Source organism: Helicoverpa zea, chromosome 2 (assembly GCF_022581195.2).
Source record: "Helicoverpa zea isolate HzStark_Cry1AcR chromosome 2, ilHelZeax1.1, whole genome shotgun sequence".
Taxonomy (NCBI): Eukaryota; Metazoa; Arthropoda; class Insecta; order Lepidoptera; family Noctuidae; genus Helicoverpa; species Helicoverpa zea.
The window spans coordinates 6,299,967-6,320,855 of NC_061453.1; the positions used below are offsets into that span (position 1 = coordinate 6,299,967).

At 37.2% G+C, this 20,889-nt stretch overlaps 1 protein-coding gene across 1 annotated transcript in view; it reads right to left on the reverse strand.

The window, feature by feature from the left end:
• The window catches only part of LOC124640927, a 48,959-nt gene extending 31,853 nt beyond the window's left edge, over nt 1-17,106 (reverse strand). The window contains exons 1-2 of the mRNA XM_047178893.1: nt 16,896-17,106; nt 1,980-2,028 (exon numbers count right to left, since the gene is read on the reverse strand). The gene's annotated coding sequence lies outside the window, so the exon portion shown is untranslated. The remainder of the gene's footprint in view (nt 1-1,979; nt 2,029-16,895) is intronic.
• Nucleotides 17,107-20,889: the final 3,783 nt, after the last annotated feature.

Sequence of the window (20,889 nt, forward strand, 5' to 3'; positions counted from 1 at the left end):
TGCACACATTTTATGTGGCTTAAGAATCTTCAACATATAGGTATGTGTAGTCAGCTATCTCAAAATGGAGGTTATTTAGTATGAACATACATGTGTAAGCTTTTGCATCAGTGGTGGTCTTTTACGCTGTATATAAATAGACACTGTTCGTGACAACACTATTAACACAACCGCCCCACATTATTTTAAGATTCTATTTCACATTTGTACAATTTATCGTTTTCATATAAACTAGATTTTTAGACTGAAATGCAAATAAACTCTGTGGAACTGGATTTTATTTCTTTTAATACTTAATATTGACCATCGCTACAAAAAATATCTGCAGTCAATTTAATAGTATCGCATGAGCAAGCAGACGATTGTATCTAAATCAAGATAATGTGTGTTCACACGGCAATCATCTCTCGTTAAGGCTAAACATTCGGATACAACAATTATCGCTATCAATAATAAAACATTCTCCTCAATTTATTTCGAATTAGAAAGTTTGAGAGCCAAGTAAAAGTTTTCAAACATAAGCTAGCCCGAGAAGCAACACCAAAACGTCTTTTATTTGTGCAAAGATAGTGGAGAGAATTGTATTGACAAAACGACCGTAACGAAATGTAAATTTATGTTCAGACAACGCTTAGTGGCATTCAAAGCTACGGCCTTCCGCCGCGCCGAACAGGGAAGCCGAGAGTAATGACTGGCATCCATGCGAACCCACCGCCGACGCACTACCAACTCTCAGCTTTATTTATTTGATTAAGCAAAAGAAATGTTATTAGCGCTCTAACATAATCGTTAGAATCCGCGTTCTAACGTGATACTAAAGTTCACTACTAGGAAATAAATAGACCAGTTTTCTCACACGATATAGTTGACTACTCCCGGGAAATGTCAAAGCACGTTAATACGACACCGACTCGCGAAGCTAATAGACAGTAATTTAAATGGTGGCTACACCTCCGCTAACTGTACTGGACTGGTGATATCGGTAACATTATCACAAATGCGGCGTGTTTACAGACATTGTGTGTGTCAATTATGATATTGGCCATTATCTGGCATTACCGGACCATTTCACTGGAAACACTTTAAAGGAATCGATCGTTAAGTGTAAGAATTTCACCGACCTCGGGCGAACTGCGTGTAGCAAAGCGCTGCCTGTCACTCATGCTTACAGAAGTTAGCGTGTAACATCTCAATAACCACTATTATTTGCCTACAAAGGAACTCTATTAGCTGTCGACTTCTACACAACAGATTGTACGAGTTTCTCAGATCTCCACACAATCATATACATACATAGCGTGTAAGAGTTGCCTACTTTTAACTACATCGCGCCGCAAAAATAGTTGTATCAGTAAAAAAACTTTCATCCGGAGAAAGATATCCCACGTACCAATTGTAAACAGCAGACAAATGTAATTGAAATTCAAAACTGTTCCTTTTCAGACTACTTTATTTGGAATCTTTCGCTTTCACTTGAATGCTTTATGAACAAAATTACATCTCACATCTGTCGTTGTCCAGGCTATTTTCTTTCAATCTCAATAACAAAGGAATCACCTGTGCAAATTCAATATCGATAAATCATGCAATCAATGGGAGCCGTGTTTCGCCGCCCACGCCGCGCATGCTTAAACGTCCAGTCTAACAATAACCGCGATATGTTATTGATTGTCTCCTAACCCGTAACCTGGGGACGTCAGCAAGGAGCAAGGGCAGTTCTCACTACGATGGTCCAGACATAAGTTCCTAGGAAATATGCATTCTGGTCTTGTACAGAACGAGTCGAACACTTGATGCAGCAAAAACAGTCGGGCGGAGTTCACAGACGTCCCACGGGCCGCCCATTGTCGCTCCCATATGTACCACGGTGTCAACACTACTCTCTAATCATGACTAATTGATATGTACGTGTCTGCACTTGTCACATAAGACAGATAAGCTCTTTGTAATCTTAAAAAATATTTTAATAAACATCTTACCCGTTCTGTGTGGTGTAGGATTAGTTTCCTCGGAGTCAGGACACAAATCCTGTAACAAATGAGTATTTACGTTAACAATCGGATTGCGTGACCCACTGATATTAAGCTCAGCTGGTTTCGAAGTGACACTACGATATAAACAAACACCTAGTTAATATGCAAAGCTAGATCTACATTCGCATAACCATATTAAGTGTGACCGCCGTTATTTACACAGACAACATTTGTAGATAGTAAAGTATCCATAATATTTATTTTGCTACACGTTACATTTCGGAATTGGTACAAAACGAACACGAACACTTTCTACGTTCCAAATTGAGCTGTCACTTACAAAAAATCATGAGTAAACGATATAATTAAACAAATCGTTCGTAAAGTCGTGCACACGCATTAATATTCATACTAAGAAGGTAGTAGTCGCCGCGAAATAAAAGAGTAACGTATTTAGTGCGGCGGCGCGGCTCGGTGCCGTGCGCGGGCGACGATGGCGCCTGCGTGTAAGTAATGATGTGACATCCGCTCCGACTCGACCCACAACTCGCATTCAGCACGCGGATTTTAACACCCTATTAATCTTACACCAAGTGAAATTGCAACATTTCCTTTTCCGCACTTTTTTAACTACCAACTTGTGCCACCACAAACTGGTTAACATTTATCTAAACTTAAATCGGCGTCTTTAAAATTCTTGACTACTCAATCTTAATTTGTTGAACGATCCTATTAGCATAACCAAATATTATAAATTACTTATTTAGCGAAGTTATTCAACTTGTCGCTAACAGGATTGCTGTGTATAAATCCTTACGTTTTATGTAAAAATATTTTATCGGTCAATCTTACCACAAAAAAGCCCTAAAAGTCACACTTTAAGGATATAATTATAGTAACAGTTAACAGTGAAAGTAGCTGGAATGTTGTATTTTATGTTGCTCTCTTTTCTGTTTTTGAATGGGTTAAGCAATGCAAATTGACCATTAAATAGTCTAGTTTGTAAAGCATAAAAGTCGTTGATATCATAGCTTAATCTAATGTTCCCGCGTGTATTACTTTTTGTTTGATAGCCGTATCGTCCACTTAATGGAGCTTAGAGCAATTTCTTAGCAGCCTTAGGACAATAGATACGGCGAAGGATAAATGCTGGCAATGTAAGCATCGTAAATAAACCACGACACGGCACGAAGTAGTCTTTTTCTTTGTAGGAGCTTAGAAAAGAGCGTTAGAACGAAGCACATCGCTGGGGGCGTTCGTGCTTTGCTGCGCGGGCGCAAAATGGAAAAATAAATTCGCATTGAAATGGTTTGTATCGATTGTCGGTCCAGTCGGTTCCCCTTTATCCGCAGCTGATCGCACTAGACAATGTGGTGGTGGGTGCGGATGAGGCGCGGGCGCGACGCGCGGGGGGGCAGGGGCGCAAGCGCATGACCGCGCAGGGCGCAATGACCTTGTGCGCGCATTCCGCCCGCTCTTTCGAAGGCTCCTGCGGCCCTCCAGGCTCTCCCGGCTCTATTCTAGTCTCCCATAAACTACCTAAACACGGAGTAGAACAAAATGCTCGGTTGTTATCTACATTGTCTGAATTGAATGGACTTAAAAAGATACAGTCGATTGCACAACATGTAGAATCGTTAAGGGGAATGTACATTCTGTTTCTTCTTGAGAATGCACTGGTAAAACACAAGTTTGTATTCACACAAAGTAATACTGACACACTCGTAGCAGCTTCTATATGAACGAAACTAGGTTAATAACCTTTGAGAAAACATTCAAGACGAACATAGCAGACGCGAACAGGCTGAGCAAACATGGAAAAAATATTCCCATCAATACGCTTAAAGCCGGCGACTGCGAGCTTGTCGTTATTAGAAAAATAGTTTACTACGAACTAGGAGATGGAAAAAATACTAGTCACGACAGAGGATGGTACAGAAAATAACTAAAGCAATATCCTGCAAGTAAACGCCATGACAGACCAACCGAGTAGTGTATGTCTTCCGTTAATATCTACGATATGCGTTGCGTGCTTATATGTGGTGCAAGAGGTGGACTTTAAAGGGCTATGAATGAATTTTATGTGGGAACTTACAATACAAGTAAAGCCTCAATATACTTTAAATAAGATTCAAAAAAACTGCAACTGAATATAAACCATGTCTCATTTGCCGCAGAGGAATCGCAATACAAAATTAAAAACAAATGACAATGTCAAAGCGTTGAAAGCTTACTCATTAGACACAGGATACAACGGTGTCGAAATTGTTCCAGTAAACTAGATTAAAGTGGATGTGACGGTACCTTGGCTTTAACTAACGGCTTTGGTGGCAAATAATCGGAAAACCGCGGAACGTCATAGACACAGTTCGGCGGCACACGGAATTAGCGTCAAGCTACCGCTGACGGACAAAATGTCCACAAAGCGTGACAAACACATGTACCCTAAGTAATGACTTCACAAAATGTTTACTTTGAACTTAACCTACATAAAGATTGTTTTGTTCAAACATTAATTAGATTCGGGACATAGCAACCACAAACCATACAGTGCGAAAAAAGTAAATAGGTGAAAAAATCGTGCTTTTCCAAAACTAATAGAAAATAGAAAACTTAAAAAAAAAATGTTATTTTCTAAATAGAATAGAACTAGAATGATTTAGAACCTACTCATATTGTGCTATGTAAAACAAAATCACAAAAACACATCCAATAAATTACAAATATTATGCGGACATTATGCACGCAGTAGGAGTAAGCTACACGAATATTTTATCCAGTGGGAGAAGCATATTGCACAACGACCTTACAATTCTCTTGGAGCATCACTTGCACGTGAATATCCCCCTGTGGTATAATTCTACATTTTTATGACACACAACTGACGCTATTAATAAGCCGCCGGCAACCGGTCCGGGTTACGTCAATTACGCATCATGTATAATTGCTAGACGAGTCGAGCTCGCCTTATATAGCACATACAACGTAGCCCATTGCATAAGCTATAACGCCATCTTGTTTTAAGTAAGTTACTGCACCCAAGTTTTTGCTATTTAGGGCTTTAATGCATTATGTATTTTATATTACGTCATAATCTTGTAATAAGATATCTTTTTTACAACAAGAATGTTGATGACGTTTATGAAAGAAATTCTAAAGTCATAATTTAAGGAAATGATTTTTAAGCGTATTGTAAATGCAAAATAACTTAATAAATCATTTGATTATAAGCTATAGATGTACCTTTTATTGCAACGCAGCTGTGCTTTAGAATCATGTGTATTAAAATCCAGCTGTCAATAAATTGAGGCCTATATTCAGCCTGCAAGTTCTATACAACTTGGTTTTGAATATTACGCCTGTATGAACGTATAATTTTATGCACCTGTTCAACTCTGTGAATTATGAACCCATAATATGGGAATTGTGTGCCCATAATATGGGAATTATGCACCCATAAACTGGGAACATAATTCACGGAACGAATTATTACACGGTAATACTAACTGTCATATTACCTAATTACTTTTTGCTAAAGATCATTGCACTTTAAGTATCTGTAGCGTTAGTGTATGATATGATGAGGTCATATTAATTAACTGTACTCTAAAACTTAACAAAAACAAGTAAAGTAAAATTAATATTAATTATTAAATCCCCACTGCAGTTTTGTTTTATTTCACTTGGAGAAGACCGGATAAATGGCATTTCAATCAACTTTAAAGATTACTCTTGCAGACAAAAATAATACAAAAAATGGTTTTAAGATTTAGACTAATCAAGCTATTGTCAACCTCTCTAGCTGTAAAACAACTGTTGTTTTGTAGACTTTTTATTATTTTCTGGCAACAAAAAGTGCGCGATTCTATCGGCTAACTGTAGATTATTCCCTCACTTAGAACCAGTGCAAGCGCATCATTGCTGAGCTAATCCATGGGAAATTTGCCCATAAACCGGTGAAGATGTTCGTAAATACCGTACAATTACACATAATTTAAATAGAATAATAAAGACGCATTAGTTAAAGTTAATTAGCTGGAGTTAGAGGCTTTCTGTCTTAAGTTATACTCTTCGTTATAGTCTCGAGAATTATTTCAAGTTACATTAATATTTTTTAACTACGAGCTGGGAATATTGTAATGTTTGGACTTACGCCGTTAATTTGAAGGTATTTCAAAAATGTTTATGTAATTAGAGTTCATTTGCGTTGGCGTCGTCTCAATTAACGGTCTGTTTGTAATGTAATGTATGAGATAAAACAGCGTTGTGTACATTGCCACAGCAAATGATCCTTAGTAACCGCAGAATTATGTTAATTTTGAAGAATGCATTTCTTAGTTTATATCATCTCAGTATCTTAACGCCTACACAGTCCCAGAATCTAATTGTTTTTTTCAGTGTAACAAGTATGCCTAGGGCTAAACTTAATTTAGTTTTAGACCAGTCATCTTTAAGAGGATCATCTTAAAGATAAGACTTATTATAAAATTATGCAAATCGATCAAACGCTATTTTATTTTTGCCTTAATATTTTCCTTTATCTAGGTTTCTTTGAAAATATTGCAAGGACTTCTCCAACAATGTAAGTACAAAGTCACGTATCGGAGCAAATGAATTGAACATACACGCCGATAAGCGAGTAAACAATATACCATAAGTTACAGACGTAAGCTGTTTTTAATCTCAAAAAACTATCAACGACATTGTATGCAAAAATAACTAAAAGGTACGCAGGTGTGAGAAGATTGCTTGATTACAGAATGTTTTATAATAGAACACGCAAATGGAAAAACATAACTGTATCGATGTGGTTGCGATAGAATCTGTGAATAAACCACATTTATGTGACACTACAGTTACTCTGCGTATGCTAATGTCGGCTGCTAACATTAACGAACTATTAAGCGATGTCTTTTCTGTTATGGAAATCATTTTTATGGTGTTTAGTCAACTTTTGATATTAAAATTTATGTATTTGGTGGTAGTTTGTGATGTCATTAGCGGTGGGAGCTAACGGCTCAGGCTATGTGGATTAAAAGCCCCGCAAAATATGAACGTGACTGACGTATGTCTCTAAATCATTATGAATGCTGAGTGGTGTAAAAAATAATGGAAAAACCAAGATTCATAAAAAGATCTGAAATAGCCGAGCGTTAGTCTTTCCAGTTTTACTTTCTATTCTAAATTGTTTTGTTTATGTATTATGTATGAATTTACTCAATCCTACCGTTTTATATACAAACACTTTTTACGTAATTTCTTACTAGAATAAAATACAATGAAAATAGCTATAACAGCTGCACATTTCTTTCTAGCGCCACATAAAAACGGAACATTGTTCACAAATGTGGCACTCCTTGGTATTCGTCGCAACATTCAAAAGAAAACAAGTCATAAAAAGCCGAGTAAGTGTCATAACATTTATCTGCGTGTCATCGGTCATCAGTGTGTGGAGTGTATTGCATAAATGCATGTCGGCCGGTGTCCGCGCTATCGCGGTATCATAACGTAATACGATCACATCGCTCGCCACTCTTTGTGTCGGTATCTCGCATCGCCCGCATCGCCCGGGACGCCAGACGCACTCCGACTGAGAAGCAGACCCGTTAACATTCTTTTCGCAAACAACTGACGACCGACACAGCCCGATACGCCATTACACCAAATTTTACGCCTATAATTACAAATTAGAGGCCAACGAGTACCGATATAACAAAAGTGTTTTATACTGGGTTAACACAATTATTTTCTTTTCCTTGTGTGTCTGTATCGCAGCAATCGGTTAGTTATGTCATTATAAAAAGTGGTACTTACCATTTAACTGACTTTTTACTGTACATCGGAAATAACGGTTTCCAAATTGACCTTTACTTATTGTGTTTTGATTAAAATATTCTTTAACAATAATAGGTTTCTAAATTGCTGAGAAAATAGTTTTATAAATCTAAATCGAAGTAAATGGACAAGAAAATCATAAGACCGTCATAATGTTCAAAACAGTTTGTAGCGCACTGAACGCGTTGATGTCTTTTGTACTGTGGTGAAGCTGTAGCAATTTCCGATTTCGTAGCACGGCCTCTACGCCTCGCGTAATATTTAGCATTAGCTTCGAGTAATGACAATGAAATCTCATCTTTAAAATCCCTTATAAAGTAAATTAAGGGGAATCACCTAATGCGATACTAATCGACACATTTTCTCTTTCAGTTCATTATCAGTAATAGAACTTTCTTTTGATCATATCATTTACAAAGTGCGATTTCCTCCTATTACTAAATAGAAAGTGTCGTATCTGTTCTTCATAAAGCAGTGATGTCCGCTACTGGAATTATCAAACAATCGCGAGGCGAGGTGACTTATTTGGTCGTTGACAGCGTGGATAATGTTATCGCATTGTTTTCTCAGCGAACCAGAAGCGGGAGCGAGCGATCCCGATCTAACGCGGGGGAGGCTCGGGAACCGCGGGGGGAGGGAGGGAGGGAGTCACCGACCGGACCGACGACGTCCCCACAATTATTATGTAATAAAAAATAATAAGTGCGGCTTCGAATACGACCGCATACCTACACTGAGATTACGAGGAAGGAAACTTAACGATTCTATTCTATCCTTGTGTTGTGTATTTGATTTATTTGCTTGGACAAACGAGCGACGCATTTTACATCATATTTTACGATAGTTTATCCATTTAGTTGTCCCAAACATGCAATAATTCTATCGATTTATATCGTTATTTCCGCCTGTACGTTCGAGCGATCATTCAACCCTGCGGAAAATTATGCGTCCGCGGCGTACACATACTCGTTCGATTTACATCGTTACTCATATACCTACTATATAAGGATACTGATAAACATCCCTACGGAAATATTAGAAATATTCAACTCGTTCAACGATCAATATTTAAATCTTTTATGAATTAATTGGAAATCAGATTGTCGATTAAATAAAGAAGAAGCTTAAAAGGAATGCCAAACCACTATGATTTAACATGAAATTACCTTGGTTAGGTATGTATAAGTCAAAATACATATAATATTTTGTCTACTATTTAGCCACTTTATAATATGGACAGGGACAATATAACCTATCGGAATCTTATATTCCAAATACAAATTCAAAAACGTACAAAATTATCTGTGATCGTAACAGACCTCATCGGTCGACCAGAGACTACAACACCGAGTCACCGGAGCGTTCCATTTCATTAGCATTACAAATGCTTGTTTATAATCTGTGACGTCACAAAATTATGACGTTGTAAACGAATATAATCTGACTACGGAGGAAGGAATGATGAGCGGAGATGCCAAAACCAGGTAAATCAGGTGTCACATATGTGCGGTAGACGGGACCAAAAAGATCAGTTACTAATAAACTAACGAGGCGTTCGGATTCCTTGAGATTAGTGATTTGTTTTTTTTTTCATGGGCAGTATTTCAAAGATAGCATAGCATAGCTAGATGCGTTCTTCATCAGCTTAAACCCCCATTTCGGCTACAATACTTTCTTAAGAGAATTTTCATAATGACATCTCCGCTCGTCATTATGTTCTCCATGGATCCGACACAATGCAAGGCGTTTGTATGTGTTAACACAGCATTACCATAATTTAATATGACAGCTATCACGGCTACCGTTTCCCCGAATAAAGGCGATGGTCATTTGTTTCGTGATAGATTGTAACAGCTGATTACTGGTGGACATTTGAATACGGAGTTCAATGACTTAGATCAATTAGTGATAGTATGAAACACGATTTGTATTATAGGTATGTAGTTAGTTTAACTGTATGTAATGAGCGTTTAATTACGAGTATTTAGGTGCTATGACTTTAAAATGTTTTCTCTTAACGAAAGAGATCTTACAAAGATATACTCAGAATGAGAGAGGCTCCTTCAATTTCATATGAAGTTACGTCTCCATAAGCAAATTGCCTATCTTTGCAAATCTAAATCTTACCCAAGCGAGTATTATGCAGGTACCAAGTTACATGCACTAAGCTAATGTTATAACTTGTAACCCAACAATTTTACCTCAAGGTTTAGATCACACACCGATAATATTGATATCCAGTCCCATCTTGTTACACAGGACACCCCATACTTAAGCATAGAATATCGTTTAAGTTGAACCACTTTATTATGAGAACTTCATAATGATCTCGTTAAGAGCACGATATTATCACTCAACATCTATATCCATAGATATTAATTAACTATACAGTGTGATATGTGAGCGATCCGAGGCAGCACAATTAATTGTGTGCTCAAAACTCGAACGAGCTTCGGAATTTACTTTATCTCTATAATTAATTGCATTTTTCTGCATCAACATTTTTAAAGGGCTCAAAATACCATTCTTCTTTGATTTTACTATGAATATATGTATTTACTTGCAAAATTATAAAACACGTTCTCAAGCGGTAAAAAAGAAGTTCATCATACTTGACGACCTTTGTAGAGGAAATCGCGGAATCGAGCTTATAACCTTCCACTTGGCACCCAGTACCACCCTTGCGACCACTAGACCAGCGCTTGCTTGATTGTTTCGCGAAACAATGCAGTAGCAATTTGTAGTGGAATGTGTTAGTGAACAATGAGTGACCAGTGGTCACGGTCGAGCGCTCCTCGCTGTCGTACCGTCGCCGCGCGCGAGTCGCACGCCGGACTCGGGCCGGGCGGCTCCGCCGGCATGCTTCTCAAGAAGACACGCACCACTAACCGCCACCGTCAGCGGCCGCCGTGTGACCGTCACACTACCCCACTTACTACAGAGAGAAATTACACTTACCATATAATCCTCAGTCACAATACAAATCGATACATGTCAACCTTTATGTATCACCAGCCAACCGTACCATTACCATTTCTCTTGCAATTAAAAACCTATTAATCTGCTACCTCTTGTGCACCAATAAATCCAATATTGAGGGCACGAAATCGAATAGGATAATACATTTTATTAGTTCACTGGCAACCGGCCGTAAACGCATATTCGTGGTGTGTGCACTTTCTCGCTTATTCATCAGTTTAGTGGGTCGCGGTTCAATAGTGACGTGTGCTCGCGATGCGCGCCTCGCACTGCCGGGCTTAACTCATTACCCACATCTATCATAGTAATCACATGTAACAATAACTATATTACCGAAAGGAAAAAAGTACTGGAAAAGTTTGAAAGCGTTCTAAACCCCCACAGAGACGTAAAAGAAAAAGTCTAGACTTAAATTACTTTTGATCAACAAACCCGCTGCTGAAAAAGGTGCATTGTTAAAGTTAGCCGTAAATAAATCGGCGACAACTTTCCTCATTGCATTTCTCAGCGCTGCCAACGCTCACAGCATTATCCATTCAGGACAGTTTATTGAAGTCGGAACGCAGCGAACTACTTACATAAATGAAGTGACTGTATTAGTGGAACTAGACCAAGTTTCCAGTACTTTGAACTAAGGAAGTACACGAGTGAGGAATCCAATGATGGCGTCATTTGCATTCACGATTCGAACTAAAGCATAAAATTCGTATGACACACAGGCCTGTGTTCTGTTAAGAACGACATGCCCACGGTCGCCAAACAGCGTGTCATTCGAGAAACGAATAGTGTGGAATGTGAAAAATTTCGTCTAACTGTTCGTTGGCGGGCCGCGGTTAGAATGAGATGCATACGATAATGTCGCCGGTTTTCTTAGCACACGTGATGATAGCAACTCACAGAAATAAACTCCACTAGTACATACGTCAGAGTTATCTAAGTAATCTCATTTCAAGTTTTTTAATCGGACGTACTTGTACCGGTGCCCTTACAGATGCGTTTATCATTAGACACCATATACGTTTAATCAAATGAGAGATCGGCCCGTCTGCCCTGTTCCGTTTATTTTTATTGTAAAAATAAAGTAGATTGCGGCGTCGTCAGCTACTAAAGGACGCTTAACATTAAGTATTAAGTGGATTTTCTTCACCTGCTTTCCCATATAGCATGGTTTAGACGCATGGGGCTAATAACAGTTAACATTTTACAATTGAAATATGTAAATTAATTAATTTAATGCAATTTAGAGTATCATTGTAATTTCATTCTTACTTTATAGTAGCAATATAATGGTTCGGTACTTTTGTGGAAACGAATAAATAAATTGCTGCAGACAAAGTAACATGCTATCTGGAAGCAATCACGAACAGCGATTACCTAGGTTTTTTTAGTTGAAGGAATAATTTTCTTTTTCATATGCGATCATAAGGCGCGATTGAATTACACGGGTGTTAGAAAACATTCGGCGCGGACGCACGTGAGGTGTCGTGCTCCCGAGCACATATTCTGCACGAACATCGCACTACAGATTGATGAACCGAACTTTTTTCACTTATTAAGTACCTATAAATCCTTTCGATACAATAATAAAATATTCCCAGCAATTCTACAAAGTCGAGATCATTTTGATACTGATTGATGAATGATGGCATTTCTGCTTACGCAGATCAAGTGCCCAATCAATCAGGAACAACTTGCAAAAGTGACAGTTATGGGTATTTTTTGCTTGTTCCTCATAATCCTTTTATAAAAACTTGAGACACCCGACCACACAAACACTACTATAGGTACTTTATGATCAATTACGTCGCGTACGTCACACTGGACAATCGTAGAATACTGGCGTTATTATCTATAACTGTAAAAGTGACGTGTAATGAGCCACAACAAATCTCAAATAAAATGTGAAACATTACGGAATTGTAAGATTGTGGGTCGGCTGGGCGGCAGGAGGGCACTAGGTCGGGGGAAAGTAGTGGGGCCTTATGTACGCCTGCACGGTGCATGCCGACGCAATTACATCCACGGAATCCATGTTCAACTTGCTTCCAGACGAAATTGACACCTCAATGAGCGATGTATCTTACCAAATGCATTCAGTAAACATGTTAAAAGTTTTAATATTTATAAAGAAACAAAAAGAAAACTTTCTTTACGACAGAAGCAATATTATGCGCAAGTGTTTGAAAACGTTAAGCTATTATGTACGCTTTTTGTTCTGACATCGCCATCATGCAAATATGACCCGTTGTTCCTCGAAGCGTCGCTACCTAACATGCATAATACATAATGCCTATAATTTACACCTTACATCAGCTCGGAACGCCAATTTAGAAATCGTAGGCGACACCAATACACTGGCTTGACAATAAACTTGTGCAGTGACATTACCCCCTTGAGGGAGGGGATCGCATTGACCTTTGCAGATATGCCAGAGGATTACAATACACGTACTGCTAAACCGTCCTCTCTCGAAGTATTGAACAGAACATTATAGTTTGCTTTTATCATCGTATCTAACAGCATCGGAATCGCTTTGCAGTTTATGAGTAACGGTGACACTTAACCCATACTACACTTACATGGTTTTATGTTGACAAGTTTAATGTTGTATAATTCTTTTACCGTTGGCAAGAATCTGTCGTCACATAATATTATTGAATAATTTACTTGATTCTTATGTACAAGATGATGCTTTTTATTGTATCAGACGTTTTGATTCAAGTCATTACAAGTTTTCAGTTTTTATGTCTTTGCAAACTTAATTCTGCTTATAAATACTCCGTGCAAAATATTTTCTCACGGCTAGTGATGAAACTGACTGAGGTTTCCGCATTAATACGTCTACCATACTAGCCATACTGAACCCATTGAGAGTGGCCTATAATAGTCGATCAATCAATCAACAATGATGTGTATAAACAAAACAAGAGAGTGATAAATCATGCGAGAAGACATGTGTAATTGCAAATGTAAAAAACAACGGACATAGACCTTGCCAAAGCAATGGTGTCTACACTCAATTGTTCACAATAGGATAATATAAATGAAATCATAATTTAATGTCTTGCTTATATGAATCGTTTAGAATACTCCGCCATTCTTTCAGAGACAATATTTTAAGGCAGAAGTCAATAAATATTGCATACAGTGACCATAATGTCAAAGAAATGAATGTTTTTTTTTTTGTGGAAAAATGCAAAGGAGTTCTTTGTGTACCTAGATTAACTCCAAACTTTTCAAAGCAGTCTCAGCAATGCCCGGAATACAAACATCATACAAGAGCTGCGATTTACCGGTCATGAGAATATGTAGGTATATATTTTTGGGTCAGAACGAGTTTAAGAGCCCATAAGTTACGCACTATAAAAGCCACTAACACTATAACTAAAAATTGGTATAATTTTAGTAATGTCTAATATGTAATGAGCATAATGTATGTTCTTAAGTGGGCCGATCGACGTTTTGGGCGGCGCGGGCGCACCCGGTCAAGGCCGCTTGCACTTGCTCGCAAAAAACCAAGCAACTGGTTGTGTGCCCACGCATGCGGTTATCATACTCGCGTTTTTTGCGAACATATTCACTTCTACGTCACAAGATTCTCGGGCCGTTGCTCGCTTATGAGTTTTTGCAACAGTAAACTTAATTTTATAACACCTATCTAGACAGTCCTTTAATTTAAACAGATAAGCTGTTGAAAGCTCGATATTTTTTTTCTAATTTATGCAAACGTATAATTTATGATTCTATTTTGCATAACCTTGTAGTGGCGACAAACACGATTCCAATTTTCTTTATTTATACTAGTGTCCAACTCATCACATGCCATGTTCTATTCACATAGCAGACATTTGCATAATGACCACCTACGTTAGGCAGCGAGTACACTTTGCGACCACGACAAATAAACTACGCTGCCATCATCATTAAGTGGTGTGTCGAAGACTTGAAGCTCGTGATTCAGTCCGCGCGATGCGCCATCGTCGGAATGAGCAAAGTCAATGTCACGGGTCAAGGAAACTCCGCTAAGAGGTAGGCTTTTTTGCGCAAACGTTTTTAGCGTCTAATTCCACTTTATTGCTAAAAATAAAAGGTAGGTAAATCATATTTTTTCATTATCGCCAGTTCATGCAGACGGTGTTATTAAAATTTTAATAACGAGCATCCTGTGCCAGTGGACTTGTAAGTGTAACCTGTTTACGAACAAGTCTTAGAACAAGCAGATGTAGTTGCAACTTAGTTTTTGTTGTGCCCAAATGGTTTACCTATAATCTTAAATTGTACAAATGGTCAGGACTTTTTTGTTTTAATTAAGCTCTGACTAGTGCTTCCGGAGTCACAAAACGTCCTTGGGGTTTTATACAGAATTAATTCAAATTACGAAGTAGCGTTTATTATTTTTTGTTGGTAGATCAATGCTACAGCAAAGGATTCATTAATTAAGATTGTTATGTTTAGTTAAAAATTACTATGTTCTGATATCATGACTTGACTTAATATAGGTTCACACTAAAAGCTCTCGATCGTTTATTTCTCTTACAGCAATTTTGCTGTGTTTGGTATGGACATTTTGCAAGACCTGCATTTTTTCTAAATCCCAAGTAAATTACTCCTCGTGTCACCATAGAACGTTACTTGATTGATGATCCCGGTTCGAACGCAGTCCACAAAAGATAATTTAGTCGCCAGATACTACTTAACTAAAGTTTTTGCAACGCACTTCATCTAGTTTTTCATCCCAGTTCTATTAAAAACTTACCTAATAATAATAAATTTGTAATGGAAGGCATCTGTCGATAAGTAAGAAGATTTAAGATTTACTTTTACTTTATGACTTTTACTTTTTATCCTTTATATGGCGGAGGCGAAATCCAATTCGAAGTCCATTTTATTCTTGGAAAAAAATAGTAAAACAATGGCTGTTGGAGTGGCGGCTGGTATCTCACGCAAGTGCACATAATGGTCGAGGAGACCGACGTCTCCTTCTCGTAATTCTCCAGTAATGACGGTAATCATTTTATCATCTTCGTACCAATAACGTGCGTTTACCTAGTGCAATGGGGTTACGTCTGCAGGACCGTGCGAATAAATGATAGATGACAGTCCGTATGTAATTTAGTTATTACGAATAGCTTGCCGGTATTATTTCACAATATTGCTGGACGCGCTTGGACACTTTGCCGCGGTTGCGATTTAGCGTGAAATGTCAAATATAAGGTATGATCGATAGGGCGTTGATGACCTGCTTCCCTTCCGCGTCCATTCATATTGACAGAAGCATGCAGTGTAGAGTAGTTCAGTTGAACCTCTATTACATATGAACATGTATTCGTATGTACGATTAATGTGTTTGTGATGAAGAATATTTTATTATCACGTTACATAATTCTATATGAACAACCTTATAACTGTAGTAGTTAAGAGAAAATAAGAAGAAAATGCGTGCATATATTTTATGACGTCCTCTAAGCTACAGTCGGCATCTCAGTATTAAATATAGTTTTATGTATTTTCTCGTTATAACTCGGTAATTGCAAGTTTTGAAATTAATTTAAATTCTAATTCTCGACTATAAAATGTAGAAAAAAGAGAGAAAAAGTGTTCGTTTTGACGGCTTTGATTGCGCGTGCGCGGCTGGGCTGTTCGTATATATGAGCCTGTGTATGCCTACCTGTCATATTTAGAACATAAACTCCGTTTATTTTTTGTTTGCTATTACATAATGTTGGTGCAACCATAACAACTTTTTTTAAAGGAAGAAATAAGAAATACGATGAAAATAATCTTATCCACGCGGGTTTTTCATTTTGTGCAAACGCCTACTTTACACTACTTTCATTATAATTGAATAACACAAATCACATGAATTTAAAAAGGTGGACTTATGATATAACAATTGCAATAATGTAATGATTTACAACACGTAAGCAAACCAAAAACTTACATTTAATGTTAATAAAAAGCATCCTTAACTTCAGATTTAAATAGCTACTATGAAGTCACAAACAAACACCCAACTAACATTATCAGCTCAGAATGATCAATTTCTTTCACACCAAATTCTCTTCTATTTTCTCTTACTTGCAAAAATTAATAAATGACATAAAATACCTGAATGCAGCAGCACGCTTCACTTTCTTCAAGTGTGTCACGAAATAATGTTCAAGTGTTCACAAAACTGAACTGTGTCCGGGAAGTATGCGAGCACTGGACCTGAACGGACGCACCGGCTAATGAATGCCTAGAACTAGGGACCGGAGACGGACCGGAGACGGGGCGCGTGCGGACGACACAGGGCACGCTGCCGACCAAGCGTCTCAAACGGAATGAAATGGTGAAGAAGACGCCACGGTCTTATATAGACGTGGCCGTAACCTGACGCCGGATAACGGACTCCCGCCGACGGACGTGCCACTCGACTATAGATCGTTCTGCGCGCACGCAAGAGACACATTCGAACTCTAATCACAACCCTTCCCAATGTAACAGATAGATCGAATTTTCAATAAAGCGCCCCGAGCTTCACACTGCAATTTGCCAGCGTTGGCGCTCGAGCCTAGTACCAGCACCCAAACGAGACGACAGGACAACGGCACTCTAAATGGCATCAGGGTGTGGCATCGGTGCCAATCTATCTGGATGATTTTCTAGTGAGAATATTCTTTAAGGTTTACTGGAAACTATTCGGCTAATACGGATGTATAAGTTCAGATGATTACATAAAAAATAATCTAAACTAACAACTACTTTTCAAATGAAACTTACACAGAAATAAAAAAAAAGTTTCTTAAAAACTCAAATAAATCTTATTAGTCATAGTTGGCATAAAAGATTTCCATATTCATTAGTTAAAACAAACACAACTGCATAAAAACTGAATAGAATAATATTGCTATTTTTATTGCTATCAATTTTGCTTTATAGCTACATCACAAACTGAAAAAAACATCAAAGTATCAATTTTCTACACACACACATTGAAAGCAAAAAATATTTAAGACGAGTTTACTAACATTGGAATTCAGTTAATAAATATCCTAGAACACACAGCCAATCTGAATGTTTAGACTAAACCCTTAATAACTTCCAATTATTTCCCAGTACAATACTAACTAGCTCTACAATGCGCCCAAAATACATAATAGGTAGTGGTGTGACTATTTCATTTATTTAAAGAAAACTGGAACCATTGACGAATATGTAATAATAAATTAATGCATTCACATAGTTAATTTCACCACTAATACCAGCAATTACGATCTTTTAGCTCATCATTACTTAACTCAAGCTCTAAATTACTCAATCAAAATATGAAACAAGATTTACAAGATATGAATTTAATTTAACCAACCGCTGAATCAAAATCCTGATTGATTAACAAGACCGGTTGTAAAAATTCATAATAACACCGCCAAAGGCTATTCTTAAGTATGCTAGACGTACATACATTAGTACTAATAACTAATGCACAATGGGAACCAATATAAAATTGTCGTACAATTGCAAACAAATTGGTAAGGTTATGTGGCATTATATCAATGAAATGGGCACCCTTGCTCTAATAGCGCCACGCATTGGTCACTAATACGGCCATTAAGTGCATTTTTATGGCATTATCGCCCAGGGCCGTTTGTTGTGGTCTGCCAATAGAGCCACTAGGATTTCATTCAAAGTAGCAAGCAAGTCTCAGTACGCATTTTAAGCATATATTGTTTAGATATTGGATGATAATGGTTCAATCTTATCCTTTTATTTGGATAGTGAAAAACAGTAACATCAGACTGTGATATCTTATTTAAAGTGTACCCAAATATAATACAAATGTAAAGGTTCATACAAAATATCAATCTTTGAACCATACTTTTTAAAAGATTGAACTCTTTGAAAACTACAATAATTTTCCACAATTTTCCCCCCAATTTTGGGTATAAAGGTCATTTATTTTTGCGTATGTAAAAGTCACAGTATAAATTGAAGCAATAACACTTAGCATATAAACGATTAGATTACTCACGACTCCAATTTTTTGTACAGAAACCTTTCCTATTCGTGTGAACTGCGACGTGATGCGGTACGTTTGAAGATAACAAATAATTTGATACAATTTGTATTTCCTCCGTATTGAGAAATTATAGAAATGAGTTTATGAAGCCAATTCGCAAAAAATCAAATAGGTATAGAGCTGGACCATGCACTTCAGAGAATTATATTAAACTATAATAGATATTACTGTTTCTTAAATTACAAACGGTTGGCCGTAATCGCATATATCTTTCTGATGATACAGATAAACTTACCGCTGTGTAGGCATTGAAATAAGATTACGATAGATCAAATAATACATTACTGAAATTATAACATTGCAAACAACTGCCATCAAACAATAAATTGTAAAGAACTTTCATTTTTCCATCGAAATTTCTAATCAATAACAATCCATTATTAAAATCGAGGTCTTCTTCACTATGCACGTACAAAATTGCTTGTAATAAAAACTCATAAAATGGTATCGTCTTTTAACGCATAGTTATCACTTGATGGCTTTGTTGCAAATAAAACAAATGTTAATGCTCAAGCGCCGTTTTTAATCTCACTTCCTGCGGTTTCCCAAAGGAGGATTTAAGGCCAGCGCTGAAGTTGGTACAGCAGTGAAAGTTAATGTTGATACGCATTGGCTCGCTCATTATCTGCGCGATGAAAATCTTAAATTACACTGCACATGCCAAGTTTTGATCTATTTTTATTTGTGTAAGATTCAATTACTGGAGTCCTAATGACGTTCGCCGCGCCGTAGGCCTCGGATAAGAAAATAACATCATGTCTCTGCTGCCGTGTAATGAGTGCGCTCTACGGCAAAAGAAAACAATTATGTACATGATGAGAACTTGTCATAATTTAATACTTTATTGCTTTAACAATCCTGGGCTGCGCAGCTTGTCAAAACTTAAATATCCACGTCGTAAATTGAAAACTAACACAACAAGAAGTACTAAATAACTTAATAACATGAACGCATTCACTTTTTTGCGCTTCAGGTGCATAGATTACAAGATAGTATTAAATTAATAGCTGATTGAACATGATGATTATTTAGATTTTATTAATAAATGCACATTGAATTAACGACTCCAGCGTTTTTCTGAAATATCAATCTGAGAATGTTTCGCCATGAGATTGTAACCATGAAAAGGAAACACATTTGTCACCAGCGTCACCCATTACATCCGTAAAATAAAAAAACTTGAGAATTCAATAGGCATATTCTATGTATCATTATTTAATCGCAAAAAAAAGTTGACCACACTACATTGATATTACGCATATTGCACACAAAACACGCACTACCGCTAAGCGCATAATCATAATATTGTTGAAAATTACAATTGTTGAATAGAGTAGCCCCCATTAAATACAGTATCAGTATGAACGGTGTCATGGGAGCAATTTTCCGAATGATTTTAATGCACATGATGTGGGTTATCGTGCTAATGCTGCGAGCACTTAATCCATTACCACACGATCGCACATTAGAGCGAATGTCAGGGAAGCCACGATTGCATCGTAGACCGGGCTCTAAGCCACTGCTTCTTACACCAGGTTTTCCCTTACATAGTATTTAGTAATAGTAGTTTTATCCTTGCCATGCTTTGTTCACGGCCTGATATCATATTAGAATCAAAATGAAAATACCTGCATAATTCGCTACAATTGACTCTATAATTACTTAATAGTTAACTTAAATAATTACTTAACTTCAGCTTAAATAATTTTTTTAGGTGTCATTTTGATCCTTCTCGGCTTTATTTTAATTTGCTAACTAAATAGTCAAACAATTCGAATGTACACATAAAATTATATTTACATAAAACTTAAAATAAACTTATTTATTTGTTAAACAATTAGATCTGCCGAAAATTTACTGAAAATGGGTTTTGTGTTCACATTTAATGATTTCAATATTTTATGGTACTCCAGACTCCTACACATGCAATAATAACAATTCGTCATATGTTTTTTAAGAATGTGAAGAAAAAAAACTCTCACCTCTTTCTTTAACGTGAAATTACTTAAAAAGTACAAGTTATTATCTAAAGTTCCAATTGTC